Here is a 21,655-nt window from a genome sequence, read left to right as displayed (position 1 = left end):
TTTATATATTGCAATGTTTTTTCAGTGCTTGGAATACAGTTTTTTGGTGACAATGGCTGAATCACAAGCTTTCAAAAAATGTTCTGAGTGCGGGCACAAACTGCCCCTCAAGATCGTCATACTATGTGTGTGTATTGTCTTGGTGCTGCCCAGCTAGATACAAAATGTCAGTCCTCTGCTTCCTTTACTGCCATGACTTTGCAAGCTTGACGTGACAAGTTCATGTTGAGAGTTCTCCTACCTCCACAGACAGGGACTTTGTTGCCTGGACTGTCATCATCTGCCTCTTCTGCTAAGAAACCGGACAGGGCAGGGCTAGTTCTTCTGAAAAAGCCTCAGATAAAGACAAAGACAAAGAAAAGGAGAAAGAGAAAAGCAGACAAAAAGAAAAAGAAAAGGAGGACAATTTTCCATCTTCTGCCATTAAACGTAACTCAGATTTGACAGTACTAGTCAGAACCCTACCTAAACTGCCTCTGAGGTCATAACCCATCAGCATCTTGTTCCAGTCCACCCTCTCCTCAGCCCTGGTTTTCACCAGATCCAATGAGCCAGAGATTACTTTCTATGATCTTGCAAGAAAGGAGGTATTGCAGGCCTTCGATCATCTTGGAGCTTAATGGAGTATGACATCAACAGGATGCTGGTAAAGTTTTTGAAGATGCAGATCCAGCTTGGAGTTCTGTTAGTAGAATCCCCTGGGAATGTACCAGCCATTGGCCAATCTACCCACTCATTTATTTTGCTGGTTGTCATCCATCCTTTGGTTCTGTCAGTTTTAGATCTCATTAATCCTGAAGCATCCCGATCAATGCCAACAGTTCAATCTACTGCTACACTGACAGCTTCCTTGTCCCTCTCCACTCTGATACCTTTGACTCATGAAGGGGGGGTGGATTAACCCCAAGGTTCTCAAAACCATCTCTTCCGCTGGATGCATCGGCACTAGACAGCTCGGGTCTGAGATCAACTTTGGGGCTGGGACTGGTCAGCGTCGAGATTTCTCTCTCCTCTTCAGATCCTGGGTGTTCTTTGGCTCTCATGGCAGCTTTGTTCTTTCAGCTTGCTGAAAGGGTTGTGGACTGAGATGCTTTTTTCTAGTTTGATTCCACCCAAACCCCAACTAGATCCTGTGATGTCATCTTCTTTTTATACTGTCAAACAGGGAGAGTCAGTACCAAAGGCTGCTGAAACGATTTGCTACATCAGCTCCCAGTGTGATTCTGAACCATCTATCCTTTCAACAGAATCAGTTCACAAGAAACAGATCTGCAAGAAAAAACACATAGACTCCTTTCCAGAGTGCTTCACGGATGATACAGATTTGGATGAAGGTGAGGGTTCACCGAGGTCCTCCTTGGAAGATGTCACCTTTGGAGAGATTCTTGAACTCATGAAACAAAGAGGGGGATGGTCCACCAAAGATCCCTCACCAGATAAATCTGTATTTTTAGAAGCCTTTGGTTCCAGCTCAACATTATCCTGGGTGGTATCACCCGGTGACCCACTTGTCGACCTCATTCATTGTGCTACAGGCTTGGAAGGACCCTGATGTTATAGAGCCCATACTCAAGAAACCAGACAGGATTTTGCCAGCTCTGAAGGGCAGGAAACACTGGAGTAAAGGTCTACCAGTAGATGCCATGGTTGTAGCAGTAGCCACAAACAAGGAATTGTCTGAAGAGAGTTCCACTGTCCATCCCGCTAACAGGGAGTCTAAGGCTTTGTATAGGTTTGGGAAATGCACATATTCATCAGTGACCGTTGCACTCTGGTCAAGGAACCATTTAGCTCATGTCATCAGATTTCAGAGGGACTGGACTAAAGAAACTTCCAAGTCTCTTTCTGGAGTTTTGCGTGCAGATTTCCAAAAGACTGTAGACTCCCAGCTTTTTACTCTGCAGTCAACCTGTAATGTAGCCATGTATCTCATTTCTAATGCAGCCAATTAGAAAGATGCAGTAAGCATCTGTTTTTCCACTCCAAAGATCCTACTCCAGGAATTAGAGGGATGAAAAAAAAGATGTGGTTTCATAAGTCAGAGTTCTTACCAGGATTCTCCTGGTGATAGTCGTTCACATGGCATAGGTGGAGAAAATTCCAATGGACATCCCCTAGAGGTAGCAGCAGACCACATAAAATGAGGGCTTCTGTGGTCCCTTTATTAATTTCTCCAAATCTTTTGGGTTTCTAATACCATGATGGGAATGGACCCTATTCCTAAGTCAAAGTGCGATTAAAGTTCATGAAATTATTATTGTTTCAGTCTTTGATATTAGCCTGAAGTGCTCTTTTCAGCAACTGCAGTGTACCCAGTAATGACTCCTTTTGCAATTCATATGGAGTTGTATGTCTTGGTAACATATCTAAATACAATTGTAGATTATTTTTATAAGACCCATTGTTCCTGCTACTATTGGAACTGTATGGGTATCTTTCTTCCACATTGCTCTCGTTTCTGCCTGCATATCCTGATATTTTATGATTTTGTGTCTCTCTCTCTGTATGCAAGACACTGTAGTCACAGGTCTATATTAGATAACTGAACTTTCAAAAGTTCAACTGTCATATGGTCAACACCATATGATCGAACTTTTAAAAGTTTGAACATCTAATAAAAAAAAATAAACTACACAAATAACCTACCCGAATGTTTTAAGCAGGGGGACTGCCCCCCACATCCCCCGCTCTTTAAATATACCAACTCTGAGATCGCACTACAGTGCAGAAAAGGGAAATCTTCCCATTCCATGCTGTATGGAGATGTCCGTTAAAACATTCTAACTTTCAAAAATTCAGTCATATGATGTCGACCATATGACATTCGAACTTTTGAAAGTTCGATTAATGTAGACCTGTAGTCACTGGGTATAGCAATTTCAATGATCAATGCTATGTTTGTCTTCTTTTCATGGACCACTATATCCATTTTTCTAGCATCTATCTTTTGAACTGTTGGTAATGGGTGATCTCATGTGATGTAGACTTCATCATTTTCTATGATGGTTTGTGGCTTGTGTTTCCATTGTTTTTCAGCCACTTCAGTACCATAATGTTTGCACAATCCCTAGTGTAACAGTCTTGCCACATTATTATGTCTTTCAGTATATAGTCCTTCTGCCATTAGTATGTCACAAGCAGCAAAAAGGTGTGCAACTGTTTCCAATTCTGTTTTACAAAACCTCCATTTGTCTGTTTCTCCCATGTGTTCAGTGAACTTTGTAAACCAACATGTTAGTCGCGCACTGTCTTGGCCGCCAATATTAACCTTTCATCTCTTGGTTTGAATTCATCTCTCCTTATCCATCCTGTGTTAATTCCTGATCAACATGAGGTTCTTCCACAAGTTTACTATAATTGCAACTGTATTTATGCATTTTCCACATTTCTTGCCTTCTCATCTGGTCCTTCACCTTATATTCTTTCTTTTGATTTTTGGCACATTCGGTTGCTGCCTGATTTATATCTATTTCTGGTTTGATTTCCATTCCTACTTGACGCCTATGTGCTTCTGCTAGACTAATCAGGGAAATCATCTGAGATTTATTCTCCTCAAGTTTCAAAACTTTCACTACGTTTGGGTCTTGTGATGTCAGCAGATGTGTGTGCAGTCCCACGATTGCAGATCTATACATATAATCAATTTCAAGGAGGTCCAAACCTCCTTCAGAACAAGGAATATATAATCTTGGTATGCACTGATTTTTATAAATCATTTGGTGAGCATGAAGCATCCTTCTTGTTTTTCCAGTCTAATCTATCCAACAGATTTGGGGGGGGGGGGGGGGGTCAGTCACTCCAAAACTGTAAGTTAGGACAGGAAGAGCAAATTGGTTTATAGCTTAATTTTTGTTCCTAGATGTTAGCACTGTTTTCAGGATTAATTTAAGTCTTCTAAAGTATTCCTTACCAAGTTTTATTTGCATTTGTTCATGTTTTATTGTTGATCCTTCATCAGTTCCCAAATATTTATACACTCCCTCTTGCTCAAGTTCTTTTTATATCACATTCTTGCCCCAAACTGATGTTTTCTTGGTGTTCCAGTTTTCCTGCTTTAAAAGTTGCTTTTGCACATTTATCAAGACCAAATGACATTCTTGTATCATCTGAAAAAGTTTTGACAAATTGCAGTTGTGCTTTCAGTTCCCCATCTGACGAGCTATACAGTTTTAAGTCATTGACAAAGAGAAGATGAGAAGTCTTTACACTTTGTTGTTTTCTAGGAGCCAAATTATAGCCATGGCCTAAGCTGTTAAGTAGAGAGTCATGCTGGAATATCCCCCATTGAACTTTTATCCCTGCATAATAATTTGTCCTTTATCATGGCCTAATTGCAAAGTGGTTTGCCACTGTTTCATGGTCACTGTAATGTAGTCAATCAGTGTAAAGTGTATCTTATACATTTTTAAGCACTTTTTTATCCATGAATTTGGGATACTATCAAATGCTTTTTTCTAGTCAATCCATGCCATACTTAGATTCTTCCCATTTTTACAGTTCTCCACTATGACTTTATTTAACAGTAAATGATTCTTTGGATCCTTTCTTCCGTATGACTTTCTTTTTAGGCCATTTTGTTCTATGGCCATAATTGAGTTTTCTTCTAAATTACTATAAACTCTGTCGGCATAAACTCCAATGTGTAGTTTATACATCGTCTGAAGGCAAGTTATTGGTCTGTAACTTTTAGGTTCGCTTGCAGATTCACGCTTAAGTAGAAGCATGTTTTTCCTTTTGTTGGGCAGAGTGGTGTCTATTCAGGGTGCACATATAAATAGTTCTTACTCATAGCTAAATCTTCGGGCAAAAATGTTAATACTTTTAACCAGAAGTTACGTACTGCAACTGGGCCTGGGGTTTTCCATTTAGAGGCATTTCTTAACTTTGTTTCAGTCTCTCTAGCTGTTACTTAATCCCATTTCACACCCTGTACCTTTAAACTTCTTATTCTTTCTTTTACTTCTTCTAGCCATTTAGCATCTTTGTTATGTTTCACAGGATCTTCATAAATACTTCTCCAAAATGTATTTTTTTGGTGGTCTTTCAATTCTTTTTACCTTGCTTCCCAGTTCTCTATAAAACTTTTTTGAGTCATCAATAGATTGCATATTTTTACTTTTCCTTTATATTTATCTGTGTATCTTCTACATTTTTCCATCTGTGCTGAGATTTTTAGTTTTTTATTTGCGATAGTGCACGATAGATCCTGATATGTTCTAATACTGCTCATTGCTTTTATTGCATCTATCTTTCTAAGTATTTTGTTGACCTTTTCCCTCTTCTATACTCTTCTAATAGTGACACTTCTTGTCTTAATTCTTTTATAGTTTTCTCTAGTCGATGCTTCCATGATGGTATTCGATTTCTCCCCTCCTTTCCCTCACTACTCTGTGTTTTTGTGGTAGAACTTTATCAGTTATTAATTTAGGTGCACAGTAATAAATCCTGTTTACTTCTGTTATATTGCATGGATCTCTATGGACAGGCCTAGTTACTGTGTTCATTTGTTTTATCAAACTTCTGACTTTTTGGGTTTTATCAACCTTATGCAGTGTATTTCTTTCATTGATCTTAATATGTCTATCTATCTCTATTAAATCAAGCAACTCTTCTCTTAGCTCATTTTCATCTAAACTGAGGACACATTTTTTTATTTTCCATTTCCTGCAGGCTTACTGTGTTCATTTGTTTTATCAAACTTCTGACTTTTTGGGTTTTATCGACCTTATGCAGTGTATTTCTTTCATTGATCTTAATATGTCTATCTATCTCTATTAAATCAAGCAACTCTTCTCTTAGCTCATTTTCATCTAAACTGAGGACACATTTTTTTGTTTTCCATTTCCTGCAGGCTTTCTATAGAAATTTATATAGCATCTTCCTGTGGCACATTCTCTTAAATTTCATCTTGTGCCATCTGTTGCTCTGTCATGTGGGAACTCACTGGCCTATCACTCCTCAACATTGACTGTGTCAGAGTTTCCACAGTTTCGTGTTCCTTCCCTTGCTTCCTATGCCACCTGACCAGTTGCTTCTTGTTCCACTGGTTTCCCCTTAATTTGGATGTCCGTCACTCTATCCTGTTGTAGTGCCTTGTGAATTAGATTTTCTACACTGAATCCTTCACTTCGCAGGTACTCCATAACCTCAGTTTCTATTTCTTTAACTTCTCTGTTACTAATCTCCTTTTCTATCTTTGTCTTCTTATTTTTTGTATTGTAATGTTTTCCATGTCTGGATTTCTTTTTCTTGAAATATTTTTGGTGCTGCTCTTTTTGTGTTCACTGGCTTTGTTTTGTCCTTTGCATAGATATTGCACCATATTAAATCTCTTTTTCTTTCCCATGTCCATATTTCTTCTTCAGATGTTTCCTGATCTTGTTTCTTCTTACTTTGGGGACTCGTTCCATCATACTGTGATGTAACCTGTGTTAGACCTTCTACACCAAATCCTTCACTTCACTGGCACTCCATAACTTCAACTTCTGTTTTTTTAACTTCTACTTTACTAATCTTCTTTTCAACATTCCCTGTTTGCGATATTATTTTTTTATTGTGAAATGTTCCATATCTGGATGCCTTTACATGTATTTCTCTTTGAATATCTTTGGTGCTGCCTTCTTTATATTGACTAATTTGGCTTTCGCCTTTGCATAAATATTGCACCATATCAAATCTGTCTTTCTTTTCCTTGTCCATATTTCTTTTTTATACTTTTCAAAAATCTGTAGGTTTTGTTGTTTATATTTCCACACTTCCTCAGATGCATCTTTTTCCAAACAGATCAAGGTTTTTGGTCTATATACTGTTTTTCACAAATGTGTTGTATTGATGAGCACACATTTTTATTTTAAGCTTCTGACAGGTTTTTTTCTTCTGGAAGTCTTTCTTTCCTCAAATTTTTCTCTTAATCTTTTTTTATATCCTGTATCTGGAAATTCTGGATTTTTTGCATAATAGTAGCAATACATAATTTCTTTCTTATCCTCAACAGTCCACTCTGTCATCTTTATGTCTGTTTTTTGGCCTATCGGAGTTTGTGATTTTTGTTGAGTGCTACTTCCTTCTACAACAGGGGGGCATCCTCCTCCTGGGCTTGGCCTGGCCCCACTGTAGGAATGTTTCCGTATTTTGAGGATTCTACACTATTATTTTTTCCAGTCCTGGCACCAGTTAGCCTACCAGGATTGGGCACTTTTTTTTATCCTGGGTCTTATGCAGCCAGCTATCTTTTTTTCCAATTTTTGATCTACTTCTGTCCATGATATATGCTATACAAATACAGACTGTAAATCAGTGTCATCTTGGTGAGATTTTGTGAACAATGGGGTCTACCTTGTGAAGGTACTCACCAAGACTTGAGGATGAAACTGAATTCATCTTCAATTCAGTTTCAGCAATACTACTCTCATTTGCTTGCTGACTTACCATCTCTCCATTTGGACCCCTATCTGTGTCATCTTGGTGAGATTTTGTGAAAAACAGGGTCCACCTCGTGAAGGTACTCAGCAAGACTTGAGAAAGACTTACTCTTTACCAAGATACCGTATCAGTGTCCCTGAAGGACTGGTGCAGTCTGGAGGCAGTTGGGGGACACTTACCTCTGCACCCCAAGCCTGGCAAAACATAAAAAAAGACATATGGGTGCAAAATATAATTTCCAGAGGCTACTCCATTCCATTTTTTATCCCTCTCATAAGGAAGAACGTGATTTCTGGTGTTCCACCCAGTCAGAGGAAACCAGCAGCAGTAGAAATTTTCAAGCTGCTTAGAAGAATGTCATTCAACTAATTCCCTAAGACCAATTAGGATTGGCAGTCTATTCAAGATTTTTTTTAGTGCCAAAGAAAACAGGGAGCCTCAGACCAATTATGGACATAAGTCATCTCAACCAGTTTGTACAACAGACAACATTCCAAATGGTCACAATTTAGTCCATATTGCTTGCTTGATTTGCTCAGTAGATCTCCGGGACACTTACTATCATGTGAAAATAGAGACGAACTGCAGGAGTTTCCTCCATTTCTGGCTGAGAGCCAATTATTACCAGTTCAGAGTCCTGTCTTTCTGTTTCACCACATTCCCCAGGGTGCAAGATAATGGCAGTGGGAGCATTACACTTGTACATGAGCAGGATCCAAGTCTTCCCCTATCTAGATGATTGGCTCCTAACTGCTACATCTAAACATCTTCTGGTATCCCATCTGGACCTTCTTTTCCAATGTTTATTGGATCTATGCATAACAATAAATTTTCACAAGCATTAGTTGCTTCCCACCCAGCAAATAGGGTTTATTGGATGCCATCTTAATACAGCTCTGCATATTGTCAGTCTTCCTCAACAGAGTTTCCTCTTTTTGTCAAATGGCCACACATCATCCTTATCATTCAGCATGACGAATCGTATGTCTATTAGGTTTCACATCTTCCATAGTTCTAATGATTCCATTGGCTTATTACCACATGAGAATACTTCAGTAGAAATTAGCAGTTCAGTGGTCTCATAAATTCTACCCTTTGTGTGCCACGATTTGCCTCACAAGAGTTTACACACAACACATTGCGTGGTTGATTACCTCCCCTTCAGTAATAGAAGGATACTGTTTTCATATAGATCCACCGATTGCAGTTGTGACCATGGGCACCTCCCTTCTAGGGTAGGGACATTTTGAAGGGAGAATGATCTAAGTTACATGGTCAAGTTTAGAGGCCAACCTTCATATCAGTGTCTTGGAAATGAGAGCAGTCCTCCTAGCGGTGCAGGCACTTCAGGATTTCCTCCCAAAGGGTGTGATTTCCATACAGACAGACAACATGGCTGTGGTTTGGTACATCAACAAGCAAGGAAGAACCTGTTCTTACCCCTTGTGTTGAGAGGCCATGAGGGTTTGGCAGTGGACAATGTCTTCACACTGTTTTTTGATAGTAATGCACATTCCAGAGTTGTCCAATGAACAAGTTGTACAGGACTACCCTAACTCCTCATGAGTGGGCCTTCAATCCAGTGGTAGCAGCCTTAATTTTCAGCTGCTGGGGCCAACCTTGTTATGATCTTTTTGCATCCCAGCTCAAAAACAAGTGTAGGAGTTGCCATGCCCTGATCCCGCCACAGGGACAAACACCAAGGGACACTTTGGTACACAATTGCCCCCCTGGTTTTCTGTATGCATTTCTCCCATTACCCCTAATAAACAAATTCATTTAGAGAGCCAGACAGTGCAAGGCCAAAGTAATCCTTATTCACCCTTCTGGCCCCAACAAACTTGGTTCCCCCTTTCTGTGGCCTCTACTACTACAGCCTCCTTGGATACTGTATCAGTATCTGGAACTTCTATCTCACACTTCCAGATTGCCTCCTCTGGATCAGACTACCATGAAACTAACAACTTAATTCCTCTAATTTTGTCAATAGCCAGAGATACCAGACTTCCGAATACAGTTGCTGACATCGTATCAGCTTCCCAGAAATCTGCTACAAACAAGGTTTATAACAACAAATGGAAAAGGTTTTCCTTTTGGACAACAGCTTAAGGTTTAGACCCTTTTTCTGCTCCCATACCTTCCATTTTGGAATTCATAGCAAACCCTTTCAACAAGGTTCTAGTTATTCTACCATCAAAGTTCAAATGGCAGCAGTTTCCAGTTTATATATTTGTCAAAATGATACTTCTGTGGCCTCCTTAAAAATTTCAAAAGCTTTTCTAAGAGGAACTTTTTTGTTGTGTCCTTCTGTTACAGATCCATTTCATCCTTGGAATATTATTATCATGCTCCAAGCTCTATCTCAACCTCCCTTTGAATCTATGGTCACAATAGATATCAAATATATGCGTCTATATGAGTCGGAAAACAATTTAATTTTCTTCATCACAATCACTTCTGCTAGATGAATTTTGGAATTACAAGCACTGTCATGTAAACCTCCTTATTTGGTTTTCTATAAGGATAGGGTTTCTGAAATAAGGCATCTTTCCTTCCAAAGGAGGCATCCAAAAGTAACTTAAACCAATCTGTAGATTTACTTGTGTTCTTTATCAAATTTTGAAACAAAGATGAATATATCAAAACCCCCCCCACAAAATGACGCCAGCACCTTTCTTCATTATTCAGCAACCATGATCTGGCAACTCGGCAATCCGCCTTCAAGGATCACAGTATAGCAGTTTCAGCTGACTTATATATTGTACTGCAAACAGCCATTTAACAGGATCCAATAATTCAATTCATTCAAATCACATTTAATTTATACAAAATTTATCTTTTATAGACTTAACTAGATGTTTATAAAAATGCAAATATTACTATCAACATATAAATATTACATATACCAACAATAGCACAGATTATCCATGTATAATTCATAAAAACACATAAATACATATAAACATAGCATAAATATTTAACCATTAGATATCCTGCTTATATTTAAACCCTTCAGATCCTTACTTCTTGATTTAAACCATGGGGCCTTAAAGTTTGAAAGTTAAATATCATTCTAGTTTCAAACTCCAATAATTTACCAACATAATCGCCCCCTCTAGGTGGAAAGGGTTTTGCAAGTACACAAAAAAATCAAACCACCATCTAAACCCCCATGAATTTCATAAAAATGGTTTGCTATAGGACTTAATTCATTCTTGTTTCTTCTATCTTTAAGATGTTCAAGAATCCTAATCCTGACCATACGTTTAGTTTGTCCTGTATACCACCTTGTATCAGAACACGAGCATCCCAAAATCTACACTGCCCCTGTTGATCTGCAGTTAAAGTAATATCTGGAGTTAAATAACTTCCCATTAATCAAAGATCCTGACAAATTGTTTACTCTATTACATATACTGCAATGACCACAGGGGAAGGTATCCATAGGTAAAGTCATATTAGGTCCCACAATAAAATTATAATTCAATACTTTCTTTAAATGTTTACCTTTACTAAAAGAAAATGTGACGTGTTTTGGGAACAGATGACCTATATTTTCATCCTCAGAAATAATATGCCAAAATCTTCTCACAATATTAACTAACACATCAGAAAAAGGAGAAAATCTTGTAACATAATACAGCTTTCTGTTTACATCCATATTGCTAGGGAAACTTCTCTCCCCAAGATCATTATTATGTTCCCTAGCCAACATTGCATGTGATTTTTGCCTATTACCCCCAAACACTGCATGCTTATATCCCAATAATCTTTCCTCATCATAACCCTTCTCTTTTAATCTCCTCTCCACATTATCCAGTTCCACCACTTTCTTATTGTTATCACTAGTGTGATCAAAAATTATTTTAAATTCACCATAGGGTAGAGAGTTCAATAAGTGCTCTGGGTGCATACTAGTTGCATGTAAAAACATATTAACTGAGGTTTGCTTCCTATATGGTGTAAAGCCTATGGCTTCACCATCTCCATATAATGTCACATTCAAAAAATTGATGGCTTCCCTACTAAACTCATAAGAGAAAGCCATACCATGCTCATTGCAGTTTAGGGTCTCAAAGAAGTCAACAAAATTACAAATATCACCCTTACAAATAAATATAAGGTCATCAATAAATCACTTATAAAGCACAACCTTATCCTTATAAAAGGTAGTGGGATATATAAACTTCTTCTCAAAAATCCCATATATATTATAGCATATGAGGGAGCGTAGGACGCCCCCATTGCTGTACCCTTTAACTGCAAGAAAGATTTGTCTTCGAAGGAAAAATAGTTGTGGGTTAAACTAAATTCCAATAAGTTCATCAAAAAGCTGTTCTAGGACCATCACCTAGCATATCCATGATGGCCTCCAAACCCCATCTCAGTTTTATATTAGTATATAAAGATTTTGCATCAACAGTGATCCAGTAATAGTCACCTTGCCATTTAATCTTAGCTAACTCATTCAATCAATCTTGTGTGTTTGAAATATGTGCAGAAACCTTAAATAGGTATTTTTTCAAGTGGAAATCTGGAAAGCTGCCAACATTACTTAAATATGAACCCAGCCCTGAAATAATAGACCTTCCAGGAGGCTTACTTACATTTTTATGTACCTTAGGCAAAGCATATATAATAGGGGTTACTGGTTTCTTAACATATAACTTATTAACATCCTTATGGTCAAGAAAACCCAACACTCTCCCCTTTCCAATAATGGCAACAGTTCTTCATTATAACTTATTACAGGGTTCCTAGATAAACACTTGTATTCATCTTCACATCTCAATATGTCGGCTGTCATTTCACAGTACATTTGTTTGTCCAAGATAACTCAGTTTTCCACCTTTATCTGCACATTTAAATATAAATTCTGTTTTTAACTGTTTTAAACTTTTTAGAGGTAGCTACTCATTCGTAGTTAAATTGTATGACTTATTTTGCTTCAGAAACTTACCAAAGGCAATAGAGATTTCCTTATATACAAAGATGAATATATACTGCACAAGCTAGTTTGTTCATCATCAACTCAGGTTCCATCTTCATCAGAGAAAACAGTTCAGGAAATCTGATCAACTCTTTATTTCCTTCTTAAAGTCTAGACTTATTAGAGCTGTTAACGAAAGTTACACTCTCTAGATGGCTATGAATTTGTATTATATTTGTTTGCACTAAGATGTGTTTAAATTTATAGTCCAAATCAAAAGCTAACTCAACCAGAGCAGTGGCTACCTCAACAGCCATCTCCAAGACACTACCCATTGATGGAATTTCTGCAGCAGCAATTTGGTCCACTGTACATACCTTTGTTACTCTTTATAACTTGAACGTGCAATCCAGGTCTTGTTCCTCCTTTGGTTCCACCATATTCAGGAATATTCTTCTTTGATACCACTTAGAAAGATGGCTTGGAAATCTGTCCCATTTCTTAAATGGACAAACACTGGATATTAAAATTATGTACTTAGCATAAGTATAGATCCATGTTGTCTATTTTTCTTCTGGTTCATCCCCCTACCCAGCCCCCTTGCCAAATTGACTTGATATATAGTCCCTTACATTCATAAATAGGTTTGAGAATTCTAATGAAGGGAAAACTCGATCTGAAGTGTTAAAATGGAGTTCACGTAATTATGGGTAGGGGAGGACACAGAGCCCTGGAACCATGGAAGCTTCAAATTCTGTGCCGAGATTGGATCCAATGTCCCATATGTTGAATCAGATGACAAGTAGACAACATGGATCTATCATTATGATAATGATGATTTACCATGGGTTAAAGATGTTATGGAAAAGCTGAGCTGATGAAGTCCAGTTGGTAGATGAAAGCACTTATAAATAAAAGCCAAGTTAATCCAGTAACTAAGCCTGTTTGACTTTGTTTCTACAGTACCTTCATAGAAAGTAATTAACGTTTGATGTTTTGGACTATTTATTTACTGTTGCTTTATGTTGTAATGTTTAAGTGAAGTTAGTCCTCTACCTTACTGCTGGGAACAGCTATCTCCTTGCATCTCTGTTGTGCAGTTTCCAATAATGGAGATAATGATTTTCTCTAGGAGAATTTTTAAAGGGAGTTTCTGCCATCATTCCCCTTTAATCCTTAAGTCACCAGGATGCTGTTTATACCTGTACATCAAGATAATTTAATTTGCAAAACTGAAAAGCTCTGATTTCTCCCACCTGAAAAGTCTTTTTTATGTTTGGTGGCACAGAGGTTTCATGATTAAGTATCATATACCACACAGTAATGGAAATTGTCTCAGAGCCTCAACATAATTGGAGAACAGGTATTCTCTAAAGTACATGTCTTTTTCCCCCATTGGGAAATGTGTTTTTTCTTGAGTGGAGAACAAGTTCTCCGATCATGCATATCATGAACCACACAACACTCTTTCTTCCATGAAATTACTTAGAGACATTTTGTTATTAAAGCATCAAAGGTGTGACTATCCTAGTGTGACTATGTCTAGCTGCATGTACATATGTATTATTTTTATTCATAATGCTTATATGTATGTGCATATTGCAGTATTATACTCACTGTACTCTTAGCAGTTTTCATACTCTGTTATGTTCATCTTTTGTAAACAATGAGCCTGTTGAGTAAAATATTAACCTACATATCAAAAACAGGTCTACTGAGCTGACATAACATCATATATATGTGTGTATATATATATATATATATATATATATATATATATATATATATAGATAGATAGATATGTGTGTGTGTGTGTGTGTGTGTGTGTGTGTATATATATATATATATATATATATATATATATATATATATATATATATATGTATGTATATATATATATATATATATATATATATAGAGAGAGAGAGAGATATGTATATATATATATATATATATATATATATATATATATAGATAGATATAGATAGATAGATATGGGTCTACCTGATAATATTGAAAGCTAACATCGTCGAAGACAGATTCATCGAGATGACATCCACAAAAACCCACTTCATCGACAGACCGGATGAACAAAATCCTTTCCAGGGTAAGTACTAAGTCACCCAAATACACACTAAACCAACACCAGAACATTCAGAATCCACCCAGGTGGGGGGCTGCCCCCACCCCCAATTAAATATACCAACTCCGAGATCGCACTACAATTTGGGAAAGGGCAAAGTTCACCTTCATGGCCAACAGGTTACTTACCCTGGGAAGAAATTCGTTCATCTGGTCTGTCGATTACATGTGTTTTCATGGATGTTGTCTCAATAGAATCCATCTTCAACGATTTTGATATTCTCAGGTAGACCCATATATATATATATATATATATATATATATATATATATATATATATATATATACACATATATATATACACATATATAGCCGGAACATCGAATAGTGGATCACTGAGACGAAAACATTGTTTTTTTAGAACACTGAACCATTTGTATGGAGGTTGCAGTAGGGAAAAATTCTCATTCACTTCAATGTAAGTGCGATCTCAGAGTTTATATATTAAAGTAGCAGGAGATGTGGGGCATTCAGGCAGCAAAAAAAAAACTTTTTTTTTTTTTTTTTATTTAGGTTTCAATGTTCTGAGGTTTTATGCATATGGTCTTGGCCAGATGTCATTCGATGTTTCGGCAGTTCGATCTGAAGTAAACTTTTATATATATATATATATATATATATATATATATATATATATATATATATATACACACACACACACATATGTGTGTCTGTGTTTGTGTGCATTTGCATATGTGTGAGTATGCTTGTGTGTGATACTTTCACTGTAATTTGCCAGTCAGGAAAATAGCTTCGCATTTTCATGTTGGAGCCATTTGTCTGACTTTTATACCTGAAACCATAGTCTAAGTACATCGTGAGACAGTCTGTAGCCCTGACACTGTAAGTACAACACAGATAACCTAAGCCTGATTATCAGCTCAGATTGTGGAAGAGCTGAGGAGGGAGGCATGGGAAATGAGCAGCTACAGCCCACCCATCCTTTGCGGAGGAGATGGTGTCTCCAGTTTGGCATCTCTGTCATTCCAGTGTGTGGGGTGAAGGCCCTGGAGTACAGAAAGGAAATGCTGGTATCAAGAGGGATGTGAGCTGTATATGTCACCACCAGAGTATGAGGCTAGGGCCTAATAAAGAATTGCAGTGGTCACATCCTAGATGATGTGATGCTTGTCAGGGAGCATATAACTTGTAGTCTTCTGCCCAGGGACAAGAAAGGAGGGCTGCAGTTTGGGGGGCAGACCAGATTTATCTGGTCAGTTGGGATAAGATATTCTTCGTGTTTCACTGTTGCAGTCATTACATTTGGGTTATCTGCTTGTAGGTAGCCCTCAGTCGGCCTGATTAACAAATTCTTGGGTCCTGCGTTGGTTGATGTCCCTTTTCCATGACGTCAGGTCGTCAGGGGTATAAAACATGCAGCCGATGCCATTACATCAGTCTTTCTTGCCATGCGGTGCCCGAAGCAGAAGCAGTTCACAAGTGCCAGTCAGCCGACTCCTGAAATTTCCGTTTTTGAGTTTCAGAACCTAAGTCTTCAACTAGAGCTAAGTACCCAGTTAGGGAAACTTTTTCTTGCTCCTTTACCGATGTCAGTCAAAGTTAATAATTGCATTACTTGTGGAAAGCAAATACCTCATAAAGATTTTCATTCGTACTGTATTCCTTGCCTAGGCCCTGACCACAACGTACCTTGCTGTCGGTTTTGTGCTTTATTTAATCAGCGCACTATCCGTCGTCAGTATATTTTCACCTCTAAATATTTCGGTTCTCGGTTTAATTATCCAGAAATGTCGTTGGTTAGCCATCCGACTACCGGGATTCTGAAAAAACGCAAAGATAAAGACAGAGACAGGCCGCCGAGGTCCAAAACTGCTGACAGCGCTTCTCCTAAGCCAGTCGCCAGGTCGCCGGTACTCAGTGAGGCACTTTCGCAGCCCCTGATACCTGCTACTTCTGATTTGCAGGCCTCTACTGAAACCCATTCGGAGTCCGGTATGCTGTGAGATGCTTTAACTATGGAACCTGCAGATGTCTCTACCTTGGATGGGTCTGGAGCCGCTGTGCAGGCACCGGCTTCTGAGGGTGTATTCAGGCCTACGGACTTGCATATTAAACCGGTGCCTCCTTCTTCTCTTAGGCCTAAATCTCAAACCATACCTAAAAAATGACGCCCGGGCCACATGCTCAGGCCTCTATGCCTAAAAAACAAATAATAAGAATGGCTGAAGATCTAATAACTCTCATCAGGGGTAGCCAACCCCCCCCCCCCTTTCTAAGAGGCCTAGAACTAAAGTGGTTTATGAATCTTCTGACCAGGATTCTGTTTTTTCTGATTCTTCTGATGATCTGGATTTGCCCTTATCTACTTATGAGGATTCTGATGCAGAGGACTCCATTCCCTCTGCTTCCCCTCCAGAGGGTTTTTCTTTTGGAGAAACCTTACATACTCTAAGGGAGCATTTCCACTGGGAAAGCCAGGATTTTTCTGATTCAAAAAAGATGCTTAGGGATTTCTTACTCCTGCCTCAGCATAGGCCTTAACTATTCCTCCTGTAATAGACATTGTTGATAATGCTTTTTCGGAATCTAGTTTGGCCCCTGATTCCTTGCCTCCTGCTCTCAGAAAACCAGACAGATACTACAGGGTCCCTGAGTCACATAAGTTCCTTTTTAAAAATCCTACTGTGGATCCAGAGACTATTTCATAGGGGCCCAAGGGCATTAAGGCTTCTACTGCTAAAAATCCTACCCCTTCTGATAGAGACTCCAGGGAGCTGGATAGATGGGGTAAGAAGGTTTACACTTCTACAGCCTTGGCGATTAGGGCTTTAAACTGCCAGTTTCATATGTTAAAGTATCAACAACATGTTACTGGATTGCTTAAACAGAAAATGATGTTGATTCCTGACTGTGTGGAAAATCAAGAATTACAGGATTTAATGCATTCTGCTGAACAAGTTGGAAAACATACTTTGCAATGTGGTTTTTGTTCATTAGAGGCCTCTTGCAGGGCCACTGTTACTGGGTCTGTACTCAGAAGGCATGCTGGAGCAATCTCTGCCTGATCATGTTAAAGCTAAATTGTTGGATGCTTCCTTAAATCAGGACTGCCTGTTTGGCAACAAGGCTGAGGAAGTTCTTAAAAAGATGGAAGATAAAGCTAAATCTACGCAAACTGTTAATGATTTCTGACAAGTTCAGCCTCCCAGATTTAGTAGGCACTGGCCCACTAAGAATTGGTCTTTTCTAGCCCCTTCCAGGTCTTCTCAAGCCAAACTCAGACACAGCAAAAACCTCAGGTTTCAGTCCCAGGGGACACACAGGACTAAGCTGTGGGGGCCTCCACTTCCAAATCTGGGAGTAATAAGACTCCCCCCTATGGTAAACTGTCTCAATGACTTCCTTTTAAAATTCCCAAGCACTTATCAACTGTCTGCCCCTTTGGGGGGAAAGATTGCTCTTCATGCAAAGAACTGGGAACCCATTACCCAGGACAAATGGGTTTTAAATATAGTGTCCTAGGGATACAGATTTCACTTCCACATGTTGCCAACACCAAGCGGGTGGCCAGATCTACCCCTAAATCAGTGGGCAGAGGCCCAGAAACAAGTACTTTCTCTCATAAGCATGGGAGCTATTCAACTGGTACCATAAGAGGAAAAGGGACAAGGTTTCTACTCAAGACTTTTCCTGGTACCCAGAAAAGACAATTCATGGCATCCTATCCTGGACCTGTCTACTCTAAATACCTTTTTGGAGATTCCAAAATTCAAGATGCTAACTCTTCACCAATTACTTCCTATGCTAGGCAAAGATGCCTGGTTGACAGCATTAGATTTAAAAGAAGCATACCTGCACATCCCAATCAGGGAATCTTGCAGAAGATACCTACGCTTCAAAGCAGGCTACACGCACTATCAGTTCTCTGCACTGCCCTTTGGCTTATGTACTGCGCCCAGGGTATTCACTAAGTGCCGAGCTTCAGTTATTGCATTTTGCAGGCAAAGAAATATTTATATATACCCATACCTCGACGATTGTCTAATTCAGGCAGAAAGCCAGGACATACTTTTGAATCATCTGGCCTTTGTACAAAAGATTCTAACTTGTCTGGGGTACACCATAAACGAAAAGAAATCACACCTGGTACCCTGTCAACAAATTATATTCCTGGGAGCAAGCTTGAATACAACTTCCGAGATGGCTTACCTCACCCCAGAGAAACAAATCCATTTGACAACCTACTTCAAACAAGTGGCCACAAAAACCCTGCTATCTGCAAGACAAATACTGCAAGCCTTTGGGGTTCATGGCCTCCTGCATTCTTCTAATTCCATATGCAAGACTGCATATGAGGAAACTACAGTGGTATCTAAAAAGCCTATGGTGTCAACTTTCTCAGGATCTAGAAGCAATGATTCCTATCATACCTTCCCTACGCCTAGAGTTCTTTTGGTGGGCAGAGGCCTGCCACCAAAACAAGGGGCTACCTTTCAAACCACCCCCTGCTGCCCAAACCCTAACAGATGCATCAGTCTATGCATGGGGGTCTCACCTGGCAGGGAAATGCATTCAGGGCAAATGGAACCCAAGTCAAATGCACCTGCATATCAATAAAAAAGAAATGTTAGCTGTACAGAATGCTCTGACAGCCTTCAAGGACCACATTCTTCTAGGACAACTAATGGTAAAGACGGACGACACCACTGTTATGTGGTACATAAACAAGCAGGGGGATACACATTCTTACGCCCTCTGCAGACTAGCCATGGCATTGTGGAACACAGCCTTGAGGTACCAAGTGCACCTACAAGCTCAATTCCTGCCAGGAAAGTTAAATACACTGGCAGATGGACTAAGCAGAAATCTCATGGACCCACATGAATGGAAACTGGAACCAAGGATTTTCAACATGTTGATAAGCAAATGGGGGAGCCCAGATATAGACCTGTTTGCCTCTCCCCAGAACTACCATTTGGACAAATTTTGCACAAGGACTCCCCACAAACAAGCCTGGAAAGTGGATGCTCTGTTCTTCAGCTGGAAAAACCTATCAGTCTATGCCTTCCCCTCTCTGCCTCTGCTCTCCAAAGTACTACTAAAAATCAAACAGGACAAACCAAGGATGATTTTGATTGCTCCAGACTGGCCACGCCAACACTGGTACCCCCTCCTGCGCAGTGTGTACGGTTATCCCCATGGCACCTGCCTCAGACTCCTTCCCTGTTGTCTCAGCAGGAGAACCAGATTCTGCACCCTCAGCTTCTAACACTGAACCTTGCAGCCTGGCTAATTACATAATCTCTCATTTACCATCCCTCAGTAAACCTGTGATGGATATCATTTTAGAGGCAAGGAGGCCTAGCACTAGAAAATCCAATGCTGAAAAATGGAAAAGATTCTGTGCTTGGAACCAATCTCAAGGGATGAGCACAGCAGCACCCAGTTTACCTCAGATTTTACAATGCTTAGCTGAGATGCTTCACAAGGGCCTGTCTTTTTCCTCCATTATAATCCATGCCTCAGCCATTTCAGCTCATTCTAACACATAACCCCCCCCCTTCTCTCATCCACTGCACAAGCAGTTCCTCAGAGGGGCCAAAAATTTGAAACCACCCAGGAGAGCTCCGACCCCAGCCTGGGACCTTAACTTTGTTTTGGATAAACTCACTCTACCTCCTTTCGAGCCACCTGCTACTGCAGACTTAAAATTTCTTTCTTGGAAAACAGCTTTCCTTTTAGCAATCACTTCAGCTAGAAGGGTATCTAAATTACAGGCCCTTATGGCAGTGGAGCCTTTCATCATCTTTCATGCGGACAGGGTGTCCCTCAGAACCAATCCATCCTTCATGCCCAAGGTGGTATCCAGTGTGGCTCTTAATCAGTCCATTCATTTGCCAACCTTCTTTCCCAATCCACAGAACAAAGGGGAATGGATACTGCATTCCTTAGATGTGCACAGACAACTCAGATTCTACTTGGACAGGACTAAACCTCAAAGGAAATCTGAACAACTGCTGGTAGCATTTGCTGCAGGGGCAGAGGGGAAGGCTATTTCAAAGCAAACCATTTCTAAATGGATAGGCCATTGCATTCATTTCTGCTATAAGCACCATGGAAAACCTATCCCCCAGGAGATCAGACCTCACTCCACCAGGGCTGCATCTACCTCTCAGCCTTTCTCAGAGGCGTCCCTACCAGGGACATCCTAGAAGTTGCTACCTGGAGTTCTGTAAATACTTTCACCAAGCATTATCATTTGCCAATTTTCTCTAAATCCAGAGCTGGTTTTGCCACTGCAGTCTTGCAGGGCCTTATAGCTGGTCCTAATGCTATCTAAATTCCTGCTCCCAACCATAGCTTTGGGAATCTACCCAAATGTATTGACTGCAACAGTGAAACATGAAGAACATAGTACAGTTGTGTGCACTTACCATAAATGTAGATGTTCGAGTGTGTTCATTGTTGCAGTCCTGGTTACCCTCCCTCCAGCCCCCTAACTTCTTTTGGCTATACCTCTACTTTCCTTTACTATGCTTAAAAGCCTTTTTGGTGTATTTGCTTTTTTGTTGGAGGTATATCATTGTACTTTTATATTTAATTGCTCCCCATTAGGGGGCACCTGACATCTGGGGCAAGAAAAACTGACGTAATAGCGTTGGCCGCATGTTTTATACTCCTGATGACCTGACGTCATGGAAGAAGGGACAGCAACCGACGCACGACTCAAGACTTTGTTAATCAGGCCGGCTGAGGGCTACCTGCAAGTAGATAACCCAAATGTAATGACTGCAACAGTGAATACACTCGAACATCTACATTTATGGTACGTGTACACAACTGTACTGTGTGCATCCCCCAAGAAGATGGAATTGAGAAACTGGGTGTGATGCCTGGATGATAGCCTCCTCTAAGTGGATTGGCCCATACTGTACTGAGTGCCATCTGAGTTTCATGCAGGGAGTTAATAGTTGGTAGGCACAGGAGTAAAAAGTGCTAGTCACTAGCTCATGTATCTGTGATACCATCAATACCCATCATCTCCTCCTGCATCACTGCTTGCAGCTCCCACATCTTCGTACCCAGACTAACTGCACTGCAGAATAAGAATACTCAGCCATGTTTCAGTCCATTCTTGATGTTCATCATTAGATCATTACTGTATGGGTTATATCCTGCTAAGAGTATAATAGCCAGCCA

General features: G+C 39.6%; 1 protein-coding gene across 2 annotated transcripts in view; it reads left to right on the top strand.

Annotated features, from left to right (window-relative positions):
* LRRC29 (leucine rich repeat containing 29) overlaps positions 1-21,655 on the top strand; it is a 643,308-nt gene that overhangs the window by 343,970 nt on the left and 277,683 nt on the right. The window lies entirely within an intron of this gene.

This window comes from Protopterus annectens, chromosome 8.part0 (assembly GCF_019279795.1).
Source record: "Protopterus annectens isolate FY-2018-M chromosome 8.part0, PAN1.0, whole genome shotgun sequence".
In the NCBI taxonomy this organism is placed as follows: domain Eukaryota; kingdom Metazoa; phylum Chordata; order Ceratodontiformes; family Protopteridae; genus Protopterus; species Protopterus annectens.
The sequence above is the reverse complement of the archived record's forward strand: the minus strand, read 5'-3'. Positions and strand labels throughout refer to the sequence as shown.